This window comes from Quercus lobata, chromosome 10 (genome assembly GCF_001633185.2).
Source record: "Quercus lobata isolate SW786 chromosome 10, ValleyOak3.0 Primary Assembly, whole genome shotgun sequence".
NCBI lineage: Eukaryota > Viridiplantae > Streptophyta > Magnoliopsida > Fagales > Fagaceae > Quercus > Quercus lobata.
In genome coordinates this window covers 8257973-8275936 of record NC_044913.1, presented here as the reverse complement: position 1 = coordinate 8275936, position 17964 = coordinate 8257973, and positions in this window count along the sequence as shown.

Sequence of the window (17964 nt, the reverse complement as noted above, 5' to 3'; positions counted from 1 at the left end):
AAATTTTGGGTAAAAAATACGTTAGTGGCTAGTTATTCAAGAGCCGTAATCGCCTAGAAAATGTGCTCAAAAGTGACCTTAGGTCACCGTTTTGACAATAACTTTTGAACGGTAAGGAATTTTTGGATGTGGCCTAGGTGTTTCAGAAAATACACATTCGGAGCTTGAATTTGAACACAAATTTTGTATTTTTTCGAAGGAAATCAACAGAGTTATTCTCGTTAGAATATGGCCTACCTTGTTACCCGAAATACGGATTCCAATTATTTGCCGATGGAGGGGCATAAAAAAGGAAGTCAAACGATTCGCTCACAAATTTTGCTTGGAAATATTCTGGACGCGGCCTAAGTGTTTTACAAAGTACACATTCGGAGCTTGAATTTGAACACAAATTTTCTATTTTTTTGGAGGAAATCAAGAGAGTTATTATCTTTTGAATATGTCCTACCGAGTTACCCGAAATACGGATTCCAATTATTTGCCGATGGAGGGGCATAATAAAGGAAGTCTAACGATTCGCTCACAAATTTGGCTTGAAAATATTTTTCCTATATCGCGAGATCAATGATCTCGAAATCAGATTTTGGGTAAAAATGATGTTGGTAGCCAGTTATTCATGAGTTGTAATCACTTAGAAAATGTGTTGAAAAGTGACCTTAGGTCACTGTTTTAAAAACTTTTGAATGGTAAGGAATTTCTGGACGTGGCCTAAGTGTTTTACAAAGTACACATTCGAAGCTTGAATTTGAACACAAATTTTCTATTTTTTTGGAGGAAATCAAGTGAGTTATTATCTTTTGAATATGTCCTACCATGTTACCCGAAATACGGATTCCAATTATTTGCCGATGGAGGGGCATAAAAAAGCAAGTCTAACGATTCGCTCACAAATTTGGCTTGGAAATATTTCTCCTATATCGCGAGATCAATAATCTCGAAATCAAATTTTGGGTAGAAAATACTTTAGTGGCTAGTTATTCACAAGCTGTAATCGCTCTGAAAATGTGTTCAAAAGTGACCTTAGGTCACCGTTTTGACAATAACTTTAGAATGGTAAGAAATTTTTGGATGTGGCCTAAGTGTTTTACAAAGTACAAATTCGGAGCTTGAATTTCAACACAAGTTTTGTATTTTTTCGAAGGAAATCGAGAGATTTATTTTCGTTTGAATATGGCCTACCTTGTTACCCGAAATACGGATTCCAATTATTTGCCGATGGAGGGGCAAAAAAAAGGAAGTCTAACGATTCGCGTACAAATTTGGCTTGGAAATATTTTCCTATATCGCGAGATCAATAATCTCGAAAAATGCTTTGTTTCCTAGGTAACTGTTTCAAGAAAAAATAAATTACATTGCTTTATTTCCTAGTTACATTCTAAAAAAGGTAAAATTGTATATACAAAAAAATTGTCTAGAACCCTTGATCTTGGTTCGGAGGCTAATTTACGAGATGGGAAGGGATTAAGCACCCATCTCGCCCGATAAAACCGGTCTCCTAGGTTAAGGTGGCCAATGTCATGTCATGTCAAACAAATACAAAGAATATGTCATATAAACATGTGATTTGCAAGAAGTGTAAATAAATATATGTTAGAGGAATTTGACATGAAGGGAAATAAAATAAAACAAAACTTGTTAGATAACAAAAAAAAATGAAGGTAATGGCATGTTCATCCAAGGGATCAATATAAATAAAGAATTCCTAGCCTAGACATGTTCATCTAAGCATGTGAGGGAAAACAAAATTGTCATGTGATTTGACATCAACATAATTGCAAAGAGAAGCAAATAAAAATAAAACCTTTAAGCATATTTGATTATCCAAGCAATTATGAAGAGAAGTAAAAGAAAAACCCTAGACATGTTTATCTAGGCAAAATCAAAATACTTTGACATGTTTGTTCAAGCATTTAAAAATGTAAAACAATTACCTAGACATGTTCATCTAAGTATTAAAGAGAAAGTTGTGTTTTAGCCTAGAAGTGCTCATCTAAGCATTCAAAAGAAAATTGTGTATTGGCCTAGAAGTGTTCATCTAAGCATGTAAGAGTAAACCAATAAGACATAGGCATGTTCATCCAAGCATAGTATAAAAGAAGTGAATAATGATTTGTAAGCATTTATTCTAGCAAGTATAAAGAATTAAAAAAAAGTTAACTACTTACCAGCATAAATTAAAAGGGGAAATGATGACCTAAAGGGCTAGGGAGAAAGCAAGGAAGTACTCAACTACAACCAAAGTAAGAACAATGGTTGCTCAATAGCTTTTTTTTTTTCTGCTTTCTCACTAGCTCTCTAGAGGGAATTCGGGGTCCCGAGAATGGAAGAGGTCTTCTCTATTTATAGGGGAAGGGATGGCTTAGCTTTAAGCTAAATTATTAGCTTTCTTCTGAAGCTAAGGGAGGAGATAATCTGTTTAAATGAGCTGGGGACAGATTTGGTGTTGATCTCCATTCAAATTTTGAAATGATGCTGCACCTGCTTCGTATTTTGGCTCTAATTTTCCGCTCAAAATTCCAATTGATTCAAGATGGGTGTTTTTTGAAAGGAAATTCAATTATCTACAACTTTTTCAGAAATAGAGAAAGCCAAATTTCAACGTTTTTCTGACCAAAAATGTGATTCAAGTTACAGCTGAAGATAATGACGTTTTTTTTTTGAGAATTTTTTCTTTTCTTTTTTTTTTTTGAATTTTTCATGGATCATATCTCTGGAATTTTTTCAAAAGAGCAGATAAGATGCCATAAAGAAAAACATTTTTTATTATTTTCTTAAAAAAAATGAAATAAAATGAAATCCAATCAAAAATCACACTTGATTAATTTTAAATTAATTCTTGTGAGAACCAATCAAAATTAAGTGTTTAGAATAGGACGCGATCAGGCCCATCGTGTAGGCAGGCCATGATCACAGAAAATTGCTTGTATGATAACTTTTGATCAGGTGGTCCGATCAAAACCCATGACATACCATTATGATTGTTAGAACAGCAAGATTTGTTTTGTGTCACAAATCTAAAGATCTACCGGTTGGTTAAATGCAAGTTATAAAATTCGGTGTCTACACATGGTCTTATAGAAAAATGTGTTACTAATTACAAAAAAGTTTCAAATAATCATTTATAATTTATGATTGAAGTAGAACCAATCAATGGACAAAGCTTGGCTCCAACAATCAATAAAAAGATAACATTAATCCTTATAACATGTAACACACATGGCTCGCTTAACCCCAACTAGCAAGGTGAATTGTGTCAATTACACATGACAAGACATATTTCATATTCTTATTAGTGGTTCCTAAGCTTTCAAGCATGTTTGAAACTATAATTTTTTTTTTCTAATCATTTTTTTTTTTGCTTTTTTTTTTTTTTTTTTTTTTTGGTACAATTTACACCAATAGCGGATTCCAATTATTTGCCACTGGAGGGCAAAAAGGAAGTCAACGATTCGCGTACAATTTGGCTTGGAAATATTTTTCCTATAGCGAGATCAATATCTCCGAAATCAAATTTAGGATAGAAAATAGTTAGTGGTTAGTTATTCAAGAGCTGTAATCGCTTAGAAAATGTGTTCAAAAGTGACCTTAGGTCACCGTTTTGAAAATAACTTTAGAATGGTAAGAAATTTTTGGATGTGGCCTAAGTGTTTTACAAAGTACACATTCGGAGCTTGAATTTGAACACAAATTTTGTATTTTTTCGACGGAAATCAAGAGAGTTATTCTCGTTTGAATATGGCCTACCTTGTTACCCGAAATACGGATTCCAATTATTTGCCGATGGAGGGTCATAAAAAAGTAAGTCTAACGATTAGCTCACAAATTTGGCTTGGAAATATTTTTCCTATATCGTGAGATCAATAATCTCAAAATCAAATTTTGGGTGGAAAATACGTTAGTGGCTAGTTATTCAAGAGCCGTAATCGCTTAGAAAATGTGCTCAAAAGCAACCTTAGGTCACCGTTTTGACAATAACGTCTGAATGGTAAGGAATTTTTGGACGCGGCCTAAGTGTTTTAGAAAGTAAACATTCGGAGCTTGAATTTGAGCACAAATTTTGTATTTTTTCGACGGAAATTAAGAGAGTTATTCTCGTTTGAATATGTCCTACCGAGTTACCCGAAATACGGATTCCAATTATTTGCCGATGGAGGGGCATAAAAAAGGAAGTCTAACGATTCGCTCACAAATTTGGCTTGGAAATATTTTTCCTATATCGCGAGATCAATAATCTCGAAATCAAATTTTGGGTAGAAAATACGTTAGTGGCTAGTTATTCAAGAGCTGTAATCGCTTAGAAAATGCGTTCAAAAGTGACCTTAGGTCACCGTTTTGACAGTAACTTTTGAATGGCAAGGAATTTTTGGATGCGGCCTAAGTGTTTTAGAAAGTGCACATTCGGAGCTTGAATTTGAACACAAATTTTGTATTTCTTCGAAGGAAATCAAAAGAGTTATTCTCTTTTGACTATGGCCTACCTTGTTACCCGAAATACGGATTACAATTATTTGCCGATGGAGGGGCATAAAAAAGGAAGTCTAACGATTCGCTAACAAATTTGGCTTGGAAATATTTTTCCTATATCGTGAGATCAATGATCTCGACATCGGATTTTGGGTAAAAATGATGTTGGTAGCCAGTTATTCATGAGCTGTAATCACTTAGAAAATGTGTTGAAAAGTGACCTTTGGTCACCATTTTGACAACAACTATTGAATGGTAAGCAATTTTTGGACGCGGCCTAGGTGTTTTAGAAAGTTCACATTCGGAGCTTGAATTAGAACACAAATTTTGTATTTTTTCGAAGAAAATCACCAGAGGTTTATTCCTCGTTTGAATATAGCTCTACCTTTGTTCATCTGAAATACGGTTCCAATTATTGCTTGGAGGGGCATAAAAAGGAATCTAACCATTCGTTCGCATTTAGGCTTGGAAATATTTTTCCCTATAATCGCGAGATCAATAATCTCCCGAATCAAATTTTGGACGTGGGAATAACGTTAGTGGCAAGTTATTCATCAGCCGTAAATACTTAGGAAAATGTGCGTCAAAAGTGACCTTAGGTCGCCGTTTTGACAATAACCTTTGAATGGTAGGAATTTATTGGCGTGGCTAGGTGTTTTCACAATAGAATTCGGAGCTTGAATTTGAACACAAATGTTTGTATTTTTTCGAAGCAAAATCAAGAGAGTTATTCTCTGTTAGAATATGGCCTACCTTGTTACCTGAAATACGGATTCTAAAATTATTTACCGAGCGGAGGGGCCCATATGAAAAGGAAGTCTAACCATTGTTTCACAAATTTGGCTTGGAAATATTTTTTTTTCCACTGTGGTCGTGCTATATCGCGAGATCAATAATCTCGAAATCAAATTTTGGGTAGAAAATACTTTAGTGGCTAGTTATTCACAAGCTGTAATCGCTCTGAAAATGTGTTCAAAAGTGACCTTAGGTCACCGTTTTGACAATAACTTTAGAATGGTAAGAAATTTTTGGATGTGGCCTAAGTGTTTTACAAAGTACAAATTCGGAGCTTGAATTTCAACACAAGTTTTGTATTTTTTCGAAGGAAATCGAGAGATTTATTTTCGTTTGAATATGGCCTACCTTGTTACCCGAAATACGGATTCCAATTATTTGCCGATGGAGGGGCAAAAAAAAGGAAGTCTAACGATTCGCGTACAAATTTGGCTTGGAAATATTTTCCTATATCGCGAGATCAATAATCTCGAAATCAAATTTAGGATAGAAAATACGTTAGTGGCTAGTTATTCAAGAGCTGTAATCGCTTAGAAAATGTGTTCAAAAGTGACCTTAGGTCACCGTTTTGAAAATAACTTTAGAATGGTAAGAAATTTTTGGATGTGGCCTAAGTGTTTTACAAAGTACACATTCGGAGCTTGAATTTGAACACAAATTTTGTATTTTTTCGACGGAAATCAAGAGAGTTATTCTCGTTTGAATATGGCCTACCTTGTTACCCGAAATACGGATTCCAATTATTTGCCGATGGAGGGTCATAAAAAAGTAAGTCTAACGATTAGCTCACAAATTTGGCTTGGAAATATTTTTCCTATATCGTGAGATCAATAATCTCAAAATCAAATTTTGGGTGGAAAATACGTTAGTGGCTAGTTATTCAAGAGCCGTAATCGCTTAGAAAATGTGCTCAAAAGCAACCTTAGGTCACCGTTTTGACAATAACGTCTGAATGGTAAGGAATTTTTGGACGCGGCCTAAGTGTTTTAGAAAGTAAACATTCGGAGCTTGAATTTGAGCACAAATTTTGTATTTTTTCGACGGAAATTAAGAGAGTTATTCTCGTTTGAATATGTCCTACCGAGTTACCCGAAATACGGATTCCAATTATTTGCCGATGGAGGGGCATAAAAAAGGAAGTCTAACGATTCGCTCACAAATTTGGCTTGGAAATATTTTTCCTATATCGCGAGATCAATAATCTCGAAATCAAATTTTGGGTAGAAAATACGTTAGTGGCTAGTTATTCAAGAGCTGTAATCGCTTAGAAAATGCGTTCAAAAGTGACCTTAGGTCACCGTTTTGACAGTAACTTTTGAATGGCAAGGAATTTTTGGACGCGGCCTAAGTGTTTTAGAAAGTGCACATTCGGAGCTTGAATTTGAACACAAATTTTGTATTTCTTCGAAGGAAATCAAAAGAGTTATTCTCTTTTGACTATGGCCTACCTTGTTACCCGAAATACGGATTACAATTATTTGCCGATGGAGGGGCATAAAAAAGGAAGTCTAACGATTCGCTAACAAATTTGGCTTGGAAATATTTTTCCTATATCGTGAGATCAATGATCTCGACATCGGATTTTGGGTAAAAATGATGTTGGTAGCCAGTTATTCATGAGCTGTAATCACTTAGAAAATGTGTTGAAAAGTGACCTTTGGTCACCATTTTGACAACAACTATTGAATGGTAAGCAATTTTTGGACGCGGCCTAGGTGTTTTAGAAAGTTCACATTCGGAGCTTGAATTAGAACACAAATTTTGTATTTTTTCGAAGGAAATCAACAGAGTTATTCTCGTTTGAATATAGCCTACCTTGTTACCTGAAATACGGATTCCAATTATTTGCCATTGGAGGGGCATAAAAAAGGAAGTCTAACCATTCGCTCACAAATTTGGCTTGGAAATATTTTTCCTATATCGCGAGATCAATAATCTCGAAATCAAATTTTGGGTGGAGAATACGTTAGTGGCAAGTTATTCATGAGCCGTAATCACTTAGAAAATGTGCTCAAAAGTGACCTTAGGTCGCCGTTTTGACAATAACTTTTGAATGGTAAGGAATTTTTGGACGTGGCCTAGGTGTTTCACAAAATAGACATTCGGAGCTTGAATTTGAACACAAATTTTGTATTTTTTCGAAGAAAATCAAGAGAGTTATTCTCGTTAGAATATGGCCTACCTTGTTACCTGAAATACGGATTCTAATTATTTACCGACGGAGGGGCATAAAAAAGGAAGTCTAACCATTTGTTCACAAATTTGGCTTGGAAATATTTTTCCTATATCGCGAGATCATTAATCTCGAAATCAAATCTTCGGTAGAAAATACTTTAGTGGCTAGTTATTCACAAGCTGTAATCGCTCTGAAAATGTGTTCAAAAGTGACCTTTAGTCACTGGTTTGACAAAAACTTTTGAATAGCAAGGAATTTTTGGACACGGCCTGAATGTTTTGGAAAGTACAAATTCGGAGCTTGAATTTCAACACAAGTTTTGTATTTTTTCGAAGGAAATCGAGAGATTTATTTTCGTTTGAATATGGCCTACCTTGTTACCCGAAATACGGATTCCAATTATTTGCCGATGGAGGGGCAAAAAAAAGGAAGTCTAACGATTCGCGTACAAATTTGGCTTGGAAATATTTTCCTATATCGCGAGATCAATAATCTCGAAATCAAATTTAGGATAGAAAATACGTTAGTGGCTAGTTATTCAAGAGCTGTAATCGCTTAGAAAATGTGTTCAAAAGTGACCTTAGGTCACCGTTTTGAAAATAACTTTAGAATGGTAAGAAATTTTTGGATGTGGCCTAAGTGTTTTACAAAGTACACATTCGGAGCTTGAATTTGAACACAAATTTTGTATTTTTTCGACGGAAATCAAGAGAGTTATTCTCGTTTGAATATGGCCTACCTTGTTACCCGAAATACGGATTCCAATTATTTGCCGATGGAGGGTCATAAAAAAGTAAGTCTAACGATTAGCTCACAAATTTGGCTTGGAAATATTTTTCCTATATCGTGAGATCAATAATCTCAAAATCAAATTTTGGGTGGAAAATACGTTAGTGGCTAGTTATTCAAGAGCCGTAATCGCTTAGAAAATGTGCTCAAAAGCAACCTTAGGTCACCGTTTTGACAATAACGTCTGAATGGTAAGGAATTTTTGGACGCGGCCTAAGTGTTTTAGAAAGTAAACATTCGGAGCTTGAATTTGAGCACAAATTTTGTATTTTTTCGACGGAAATTAAGAGAGTTATTCTCGTTTGAATATGTCCTACCGAGTTACCCGAAATACGGATTCCAATTATTTGCCGATGGAGGGGCATAAAAAAGGAAGTCTAACGATTCGCTCACAAATTTGGCTTGGAAATATTTTTCCTATATCGCGAGATCAATAATCTCGAAATCAAATTTTGGGTAGAAAATACGTTAGTGGCTAGTTATTCAAGAGCTGTAATCGCTTAGAAAATGCGTTCAAAAGTGACCTTAGGTCACCGTTTTGACAGTAACTTTTGAATGGCAAGGAATTTTTGGACGCGGCCTAAGTGTTTTAGAAAGTGCACATTCGGAGCTTGAATTTGAACACAAATTTTGTATTTCTTCGAAGGAAATCAAAAGAGTTATTCTCTTTTGACTATGGCCTACCTTGTTACCCGAAATACGGATTACAATTATTTGCCGATGGAGGGGCATAAAAAAGGAAGTCTAACGATTCGCTCACAAATTTGGCTTGGAAATATTTTTCCTATATCGTGAGATCAATGATCTCGACATCGGATTTTGGGTAAAAATGATGTTGGTAGCCAGTTATTCATGAGCTGTAATCACTTAGAAAATGTGTTGAAAAGTGACCTTTGGTCACCATTTTGACAACAACTATTGAATGGTAAGCAATTTTTGGACGCGGCCTAGGTGTTTTAGAAAGTTCACATTCGGAGCTTGAATTAGAACACAAATTTTGTATTTTTTCGAAGGAAATCAACAGAGTTATTCTCGTTTGAATATAGCCTACCTTGTTACCTGAAATACGGATTCCAATTATTTGCCATTGGAGGGGCATAAAAAAGGAAGTCTAACCATTCGCTCACAAATTTGGCTTGGAAATATTTTTCCTATATCGCGAGATCAATAATCTCGAAATCAAATTTTGGGTGGAGAATACGTTAGTGGCAAGTTATTCATGAGCCGTAATCACTTAGAAAATGTGCTCAAAAGTGACCTTAGGTCGCCGTTTTGACAATAACTTTTGAATGGTAAGGAATTTTTGGACGTGGCCTAGGTGTTTCACAAAATAGACATTCGGAGCTTGAATTTGAACACAAATTTTGTATTTTTTCGAAGAAAATCAAGAGAGTTATTCTCGTTAGAATATGGCCTACCTTGTTACCTGAAATACGGATTCTAATTATTTACCGACGGAGGGGCATAAAAAAGGAAGTCTAACCATTTGTTCACAAATTTGGCTTGGAAATATTTTTCCTATATCGCGAGATCATTAATCTCGAAATCAAATCTTCGGTAGAAAATACTTTAGTGGCTAGTTATTCACAAGCTGTAATCGCTCTGAAAATGTGTTCAAAAGTGACCTTTAGTCACTGGTTTGACAAAAACTTTTGAATAGCAAGGAATTTTTGGACACGGCCTGAATGTTTTGGAAAGTACAAATTCGGAGCTTGAATTTCAACACAAGTTTTGTATTTTTTCGAAGGAAATCGAGAGATTTATTTTCGTTTGAATATGGCCTACCTTGTTACCCGAAATACGGATTCCAATTATTTGCCGATGGAGGGGCAAAAAAAAGGAAGTCTAACGATTCGCGTACAAATTTGGCTTGGAAATATTTTCCTATATCGCGAGATCAATAATCTCGAAATCAAATTTAGGATAGAAAATACGTTAGTGGCTAGTTATTCAAGAGCTGTAATCGCTTAGAAAATGTGTTCAAAAGTGACCTTAGGTCACCGTTTTGAAAATAACTTTAGAATGGTAAGAAATTTTTGGATGTGGCCTAAGTGTTTTACAAAGTACACATTCGGAGCTTGAATTTGAACACAAATTTTGTATTTTTTCGACGGAAATCAAGAGAGTTATTCTCGTTTGAATATGGCCTACCTTGTTACCCGAAATACGGATTCCAATTATTTGCCGATGGAGGGTCATAAAAAAGTAAGTCTAACGATTAGCTCACAAATTTGGCTTGGAAATATTTTTCCTATATCGTGAGATCAATAATCTCAAAATCAAATTTTGGGTGGAAAATACGTTAGTGGCTAGTTATTCAAGAGCCGTAATCGCTTAGAAAATGTGCTCAAAAGCAACCTTAGGTCACCGTTTTGACAATAACGTCTGAATGGTAAGGAATTTTTGGACGCGGCCTAAGTGTTTTAGAAAGTAAACATTCGGAGCTTGAATTTGAGCACAAATTTTGTATTTTTTCGACGGAAATTAAGAGAGTTATTCTCGTTTGAATATGTCCTACCGAGTTACCCGAAATACGGATTCCAATTATTTGCCGATGGAGGGGCATAAAAAAGGAAGTCTAACGATTCGCTCACAAATTTGGCTTGGAAATATTTTTCCTATATCGCGAGATCAATAATCTCGAAATCAAATTTTGGGTAGAAAATACGTTAGTGGCTAGTTATTCAAGAGCTGTAATCGCTTAGAAAATGCGTTCAAAAGTGACCTTAGGTCACCGTTTTGAGAGTAACTTTTGAATGGCAAGGAATTTTTGGACGCGGCCTAAGTGTTTTAGAAAGTGCACATTCGGAGCTTGAATTTGAACACAAATTTTGTATTTCTTCGAAGGAAATCAAAAGAGTTATTCTCTTTTGACTATGGCCTACCTTGTTACCCGAAATACAGATTACAATTATTTGCCGATGGAGGGGCATAAAAAAGGAAGTCTAACGATTCGCTCACAAATTTGGCTTGGAAATATTTTTCCTATATCGTGAGATCAATGATCTCGACATCGGAATTTGGGTAAAAATGATGTTGGTAGCCAGTTATTCATGAGCTGTAATCACTTAGAAAATGTGTTGAAAAGTGACCTTTGGTCACCATTTTGACAACAACTATTGAATGGTAAGCAATTTTTGGACGCGGCCTAGGTGTTTTAGAAAGTTCACATTCGGAGCTTGAATTAGAACACAAATTTTGTATTTTTTCGAAGGAAATCAACAGAGTTATTCTCGTTTGAATATAGCCTACCTTGTTACCTGAAATACGGATTCCAATTATTTGCCATTGGAGGGGCATAAAAAAGGAAGTCTAACCATTCGCTCACAAATTTGGCTTGGAAATATTTTTCCTATATCGCGAGATCAATAATCTCGAAATCAAATTTTGGGTGGAGAATACGTTAGTGGCAAGTTATTCATGAGCCGTAATCACTTAGAAAATGTGCTCAAAAGTGACCTTAGGTCGCCGTTTTGACAATAACTTTTGAATGGTAAGGAATTTTTGGACGTGGCCTAGGTGTTTCACAAAATAGACATTCGGAGCTTGAATTTGAACACAAATTTTGTATTTTTTCGAAGAAAATCAAGAGAGTTATTCTCGTTAGAATATGGCCTACCTTGTTACCTGAAATACGGATTCTAATTATTTACCGACGGAGGGGCATAAAAAAGGAAGTCTAACCATTTGTTCACAAATTTGGCTTGGAAATATTTTTCCTATATCGCGAGATCATTAATCTCGAAATCAAATCTTCGGTAGAAAATACTTTAGTGGCTAGTTATTCACAAGCTGTAATCGCTCTGAAAATGTGTTCAAAAGTGACCTTTAGTCACTGGTTTGACAAAAACTTTTGAATAGCAAGGAATTTTTGGACACGGCCTGAATGTTTTGGAAAGTACAAATTCGGAGCTTGAATTTCAACACAAGTTTTGTATTTTTTCGAAGGAAATCGAGAGATTTATTTTCGTTTGAATATGGCCTACCTTGTTACCCGAAATACGGATTCAAATTATTTGCCGATGGAGGGGCAAAAAAAAGGAAGTCTAACGATTCGCGTACAAATTTGGCTTGGAAATATTTTCCTATATCGCGAGATCAATAATCTCGAAATCAAATTTAGGATAGAAAATACGTTAGTGGCTAGTTATTCAAGAGCTGTAATCGCTTAGAAAATGTGTTCAAAAGTGACCTTAGGTCACCGTTTTGAAAATAACTTTAGAATGGTAAGAAATTTTTGGATGTGGCCTAAGTGTTTTACAAAGTACACATTCGGAGCTTGAATTTGAACACAAATTTTGTATTTTTTCGACGGAAATCAAGAGAGTTATTCTCGTTTGAATATGGCCTACCTTGTTACCCGAAATACGGATTCCAATTATTTGCCGATGGAGGGTCATAAAAAAGTAAGTCTAACGATTAGCTCACAAATTTGGCTTGGAAATATTTTTCCTATATCGTGAGATCAATAATCTCAAAATCAAATTTTGGGTGGAAAATACGTTAGTGGCTAGTTATTCAAGAGCCGTAATCGCTTAGAAAATGTGCTCAAAAGCAACCTTAGGTCACCGTTTTGACAATAACGTCTGAATGGTAAGGAATTTTTGGACGCGGCCTAAGTGTTTTAGAAAGTAAACATTCGGAGCTTGAATTTGAGCACAAATTTTGTATTTTTTCGACGGAAATTAAGAGAGTTATTCTCGTTTGAATATGTCCTACCGAGTTACCCGAAATACGGATTCCAATTATTTGCCGATGGAGGGGCATAAAAAAGGAAGTCTAACGATTCGCTCACAAATTTGGCTTGGAAATATTTTTCCTATATCGTGAGATCAATAATCTCGAAATCCCCAAATTTTCGGGTAGAAAAATACGTTAGTGGCTAGTTATTACAAGAGCTGTAATCGCTAGAAAATGCGTTCATTATCTTTTGAATATGTCCTACCGAGTTACCCGAAATACGGATTCCAATTATTTGCCGATGGAGGGGCATAATAAAGGAAGTCTAACGATTCGCTCACAAATTTGGCTTGAAAATATTTTTCCTATATCGCGAGATCAATGATCTCGAAATCAGATTTTGGGTAAAAATGATGTTGGTAGCCAGTTATTCATGAGTTGTAATCACTTAGAAAATGTGTTGAAAAGTGACCTTAGGTCACTGTTTTAAAAACTTTTGAATGGTAAGGAATTTCTGGACGTGGCCTAAGTGTTTTACAAAGTACACATTCGAAGCTTGAATTTGAACACAAATTTTCTATTTTTTTGGAGGAAATCAAGTGAGTTATTATCTTTTGAATATGTCCTACCATGTTACCCGAAATACGGATTCCAATTATTTGCCGATGGAGGGGCATAAAAAAGCAAGTCTAACGATTCGCTCACAAATTTGGCTTGGAAATATTTCTCCTATATCGCGAGATCAATAATCTCGAAATCAAATTTTGGGTAGAAAATACTTTAGTGGCTAGTTATTCACAAGCTGTAATCGCTCTGAAAATGTGTTCAAAAGTGACCTTAGGTCACCGTTTTGACAATAACTTTAGAATGGTAAGAAATTTTTGGATGTGGCCTAAGTGTTTTACAAAGTACAAATTCGGAGCTTGAATTTCAACACAAGTTTTGTATTTTTTCGAAGGAAATCGAGAGATTTATTTTCGTTTGAATATGGCCTACCTTGTTACCCGAAATACGGATTCCAATTATTTGCCGATGGAGGGGCAAAAAAAAGGAAGTCTAACGATTCGCGTACAAATTTGGCTTGGAAATATTTTCCTATATCGCGAGATCAATAATCTCGAAATCAAATTTAGGATAGAAAATACGTTAGTGGCTAGTTATTCAAGAGCTGTAATCGCTTAGAAAATGTGTTCAAAAGTGACCTTAGGTCACCGTTTTGAAAATAACTTTAGAATGGTAAGAAATTTTTGGATGTGGCCTAAGTGTTTTACAAAGTACACATTCGGAGCTTGAATTTGAACACAAATTTTGTATTTTTTCGACGGAAATCAAGAGAGTTATTCTCGTTTGAATATGGCCTACCTTGTTACCCGAAATACGGATTCCAATTATTTGCCGATGGAGGGTCATAAAAAAGTAAGTCTAACGATTAGCTCACAAATTTGGCTTGGAAATATTTTTCCTATATCGTGAGATCAATAATCTCAAAATCAAATTTTGGGTGGAAAATACGTTAGTGGCTAGTTATTCAAGAGCCGTAATCGCTTAGAAAATGTGCTCAAAAGCAACCTTAGGTCACCGTTTTGACAATAACGTCTGAATGGTAAGGAATTTTTGGACGCGGCCTAAGTGTTTTAGAAAGTAAACATTCGGAGCTTGAATTTGAGCACAAATTTTGTATTTTTTCGACGGAAATTAAGAGAGTTATTCTCGTTTGAATATGTCCTACCGAGTTACCCGAAATACGGATTCCAATTATTTGCCGATGGAGGGGCATAAAAAAGGAAGTCTAACGATTCGCTCACAAATTTGGCTTGGAAATATTTTTCCTATATCGCGAGATCAATAATCTCGAAATCAAATTTTGGGTAGAAAATACGTTAGTGGCTAGTTATTCAAGAGCTGTAATCGCTTAGAAAATGCGTTCAAAAGTGACCTTAGGTCACCGTTTTGACAGTAACTTTTGAATGGCAAGGAATTTTTGGACGCGGCCTAAGTGTTTTAGAAAGTGCACATTCGGAGCTTGAATTTGAACACAAATTTTGTATTTCTTCGAAGGAAATCAAAAGAGTTATTCTCTTTTGACTATGGCCTACCTTGTTACCCGAAATACGGATTACAATTATTTGCCGATGGAGGGGCATAAAAAAGGAAGTCTAACGATTCGCTCACAAATTTGGCTTGGAAATATTTTTCCTATATCGTGAGATCAATGATCTCGACATCGGATTTTGGGTAAAAATGATGTTGGTAGCCAGTTATTCATGAGCTGTAATCACTTAGAAAATGTGTTGAAAAGTGACCTTTGGTCACCATTTTGACAACAACTATTGAATGGTAAGCAATTTTTGGACGCGGCCTAGGTGTTTTAGAAAGTTCACATTCGGAGCTTGAATTAGAACACAAATTTTGTATTTTTTCGAAGGAAATCAACAGAGTTATTCTCGTTTGAATATAGCCTACCTTGTTACCTGAAATACGGATTCCAATTATTTGCCATTGGAGGGGCATAAAAAAGGAAGTCTAACCATTCGCTCACAAATTTGGCTTGGAAATATTTTTCCTATATCGCGAGATCAATAATCTCGAAATCAAATTTTGGGTGGAGAATACGTTAGTGGCAAGTTATTCATGAGCCGTAATCACTTAGAAAATGTGCTCAAAAGTGACCTTAGGTCGCCGTTTTGACAATAACTTTTGAATGGTAAGGAATTTTTGGACGTGGCCTAGGTGTTTCACAAAATAGACATTCGGAGCTTGAATTTGAACACAAATTTTGTATTTTTTCGAAGAAAATCAAGAGAGTTATTCTCGTTAGAATATGGCCTACCTTGTTACCTGAAATACGGATTCTAATTATTTACCGACGGAGGGGCATAAAAAAGGAAGTCTAACCATTTGTTCACAAATTTGGCTTGGAAATATTTTTCCTATATCGCGAGATCATTAATCTCGAAATCAAATCTTCGGTAGAAAATACTTTAGTGGCTAGTTATTCACAAGCTGTAATCGCTCTGAAAATGTGTTCAAAAGTGACCTTTAGTCACTGGTTTGACAAAAACTTTTGAATAGCAAGGAATTTTTGGACACGGCCTGAATGTTTTGGAAAGTACAAATTCGGAGCTTGAATTTCAACACAAGTTTTGTATTTTTTCGAAGGAAATCGAGAGATTTATTTTCGTTTGAATATGGCCTACCTTGTTACCCGAAATACGGATTCCAATTATTTGCCGATGGAGGGGCAAAAAAAAGGAAGTCTAACGATTCGCGTACAAATTTGGCTTGGAAATATTTTCCTATATCGCGAGATCAATAATCTCGAAATCAAATTTAGGATAGAAAATACGTTAGTGGCTAGTTATTCAAGAGCTGTAATCGCTTAGAAAATGTGTTCAAAAGTGACCTTAGGTCACCGTTTTGAAAATAACTTTAGAATGGTAAGAAATTTTTGGATGTGGCCTAAGTGTTTTACAAAGTACACATTCGGAGCTTGAATTTGAACACAAATTTTGTATTTTTTCGACGGAAATCAAGAGAGTTATTCTCGTTTGAATATGGCCTACCTTGTTACCCGAAATACGGATTCCAATTATTTGCCGATGGAGGGTCATAAAAAAGTAAGTCTAACGATTAGCTCACAAATTTGGCTTGGAAATATTTTTCCTATATCGTGAGATCAATAATCTCAAAATCAAATTTTGGGTGGAAAATACGTTAGTGGCTAGTTATTCAAGAGCCGTAATCGCTTAGAAAATGTGCTCAAAAGCAACCTTAGGTCACCGTTTTGACAATAACGTCTGAATGGTAAGGAATTTTTGGACGCGGCCTAAGTGTTTTAGAAAGTAAACATTCGGAGCTTGAATTTGAGCACAAATTTTGTATTTTTTCGACGGAAATTAAGAGAGTTATTCTCGTTTGAATATGTCCTACCGAGTTACCCGAAATACGGATTCCAATTATTTGCCGATGGAGGGGCATAAAAAAGGAAGTCTAACGATTCGCTCACAAATTTGGCTTGGAAATATTTTTCCTATATCGCGAGATCAATAATCTCGAAATCAAATTTTGGGTAGAAAATACGTTAGTGGCTAGTTATTCAAGAGCTGTAATCGCTTAGAAAATGCGTTCAAAAGTGACCTTAGGTCACCGTTTTGACAGTAACTTTTGAATGGCAAGGAATTTTTGGACGCGGCCTAAGTGTTTTAGAAAGTGCACATTCGGAGCTTGAATTTGAACACAAATTTTGTATTTCTTCGAAGGAAATCAAAAGAGTTATTCTCTTTTGACTATGGCCTACCTTGTTACCCGAAATACGGATTACAATTATTTAATAAAAAAGGAAGTCTAACGATTCGCTCACAAATTTGGCTTGGAAATATTTTTCCTATATCGTGAGATCAATGATCTCGACATCGGATTTTGGGTAAAAATGATGTTGGTAGCCAGTTATTCATGAGCTGTAATCACTTAGAAAATGTGTTGAAAAGTGACCTTTGGTCACCATTTTGACAACAACTATTGAATGGTAAGCAATTTTTGGACGCGGCCTAGGTGTTTTAGAAAGTTCACATTCGGAGCTTGAATTAGAACACAAATTTTGTATTTTTTCGAAGGAAATCAACAGAGTTATTCTCGTTTGAATATAGCCTACCTTGTTACCTGAAATACGGATTCCAATTATTTGCCGTTGGAGGGGCATAAAAAAGGAAGTCTAACCATTCGCTCACAAATTTGGCTTGGAAATATTTTTCCTATATCGCGAGATCAATAATCTCGAAATCAAATTTTGGGTGGAGAATACGTTAGTGGCAAGTTATTCATGAGCCGTAATCACTTAGAAAATGTGCTCAAAAGTGACCTTAGGTCGCCGTTTTGACAATAACTTTTGAATGGTAAGGAATTTTTGGACGTGGCCTAGGTGTTTCACAAAATAGACATTCGGAGCTTGAATTTGAACACAAATTTTGTATTTTTTCGAAGAAAATCAAGAGAGTTATTCTCGTTAGAATATGGCCTACCTTGTTACCTGAAATACGGATTCTAATTATTTACCGACGGAG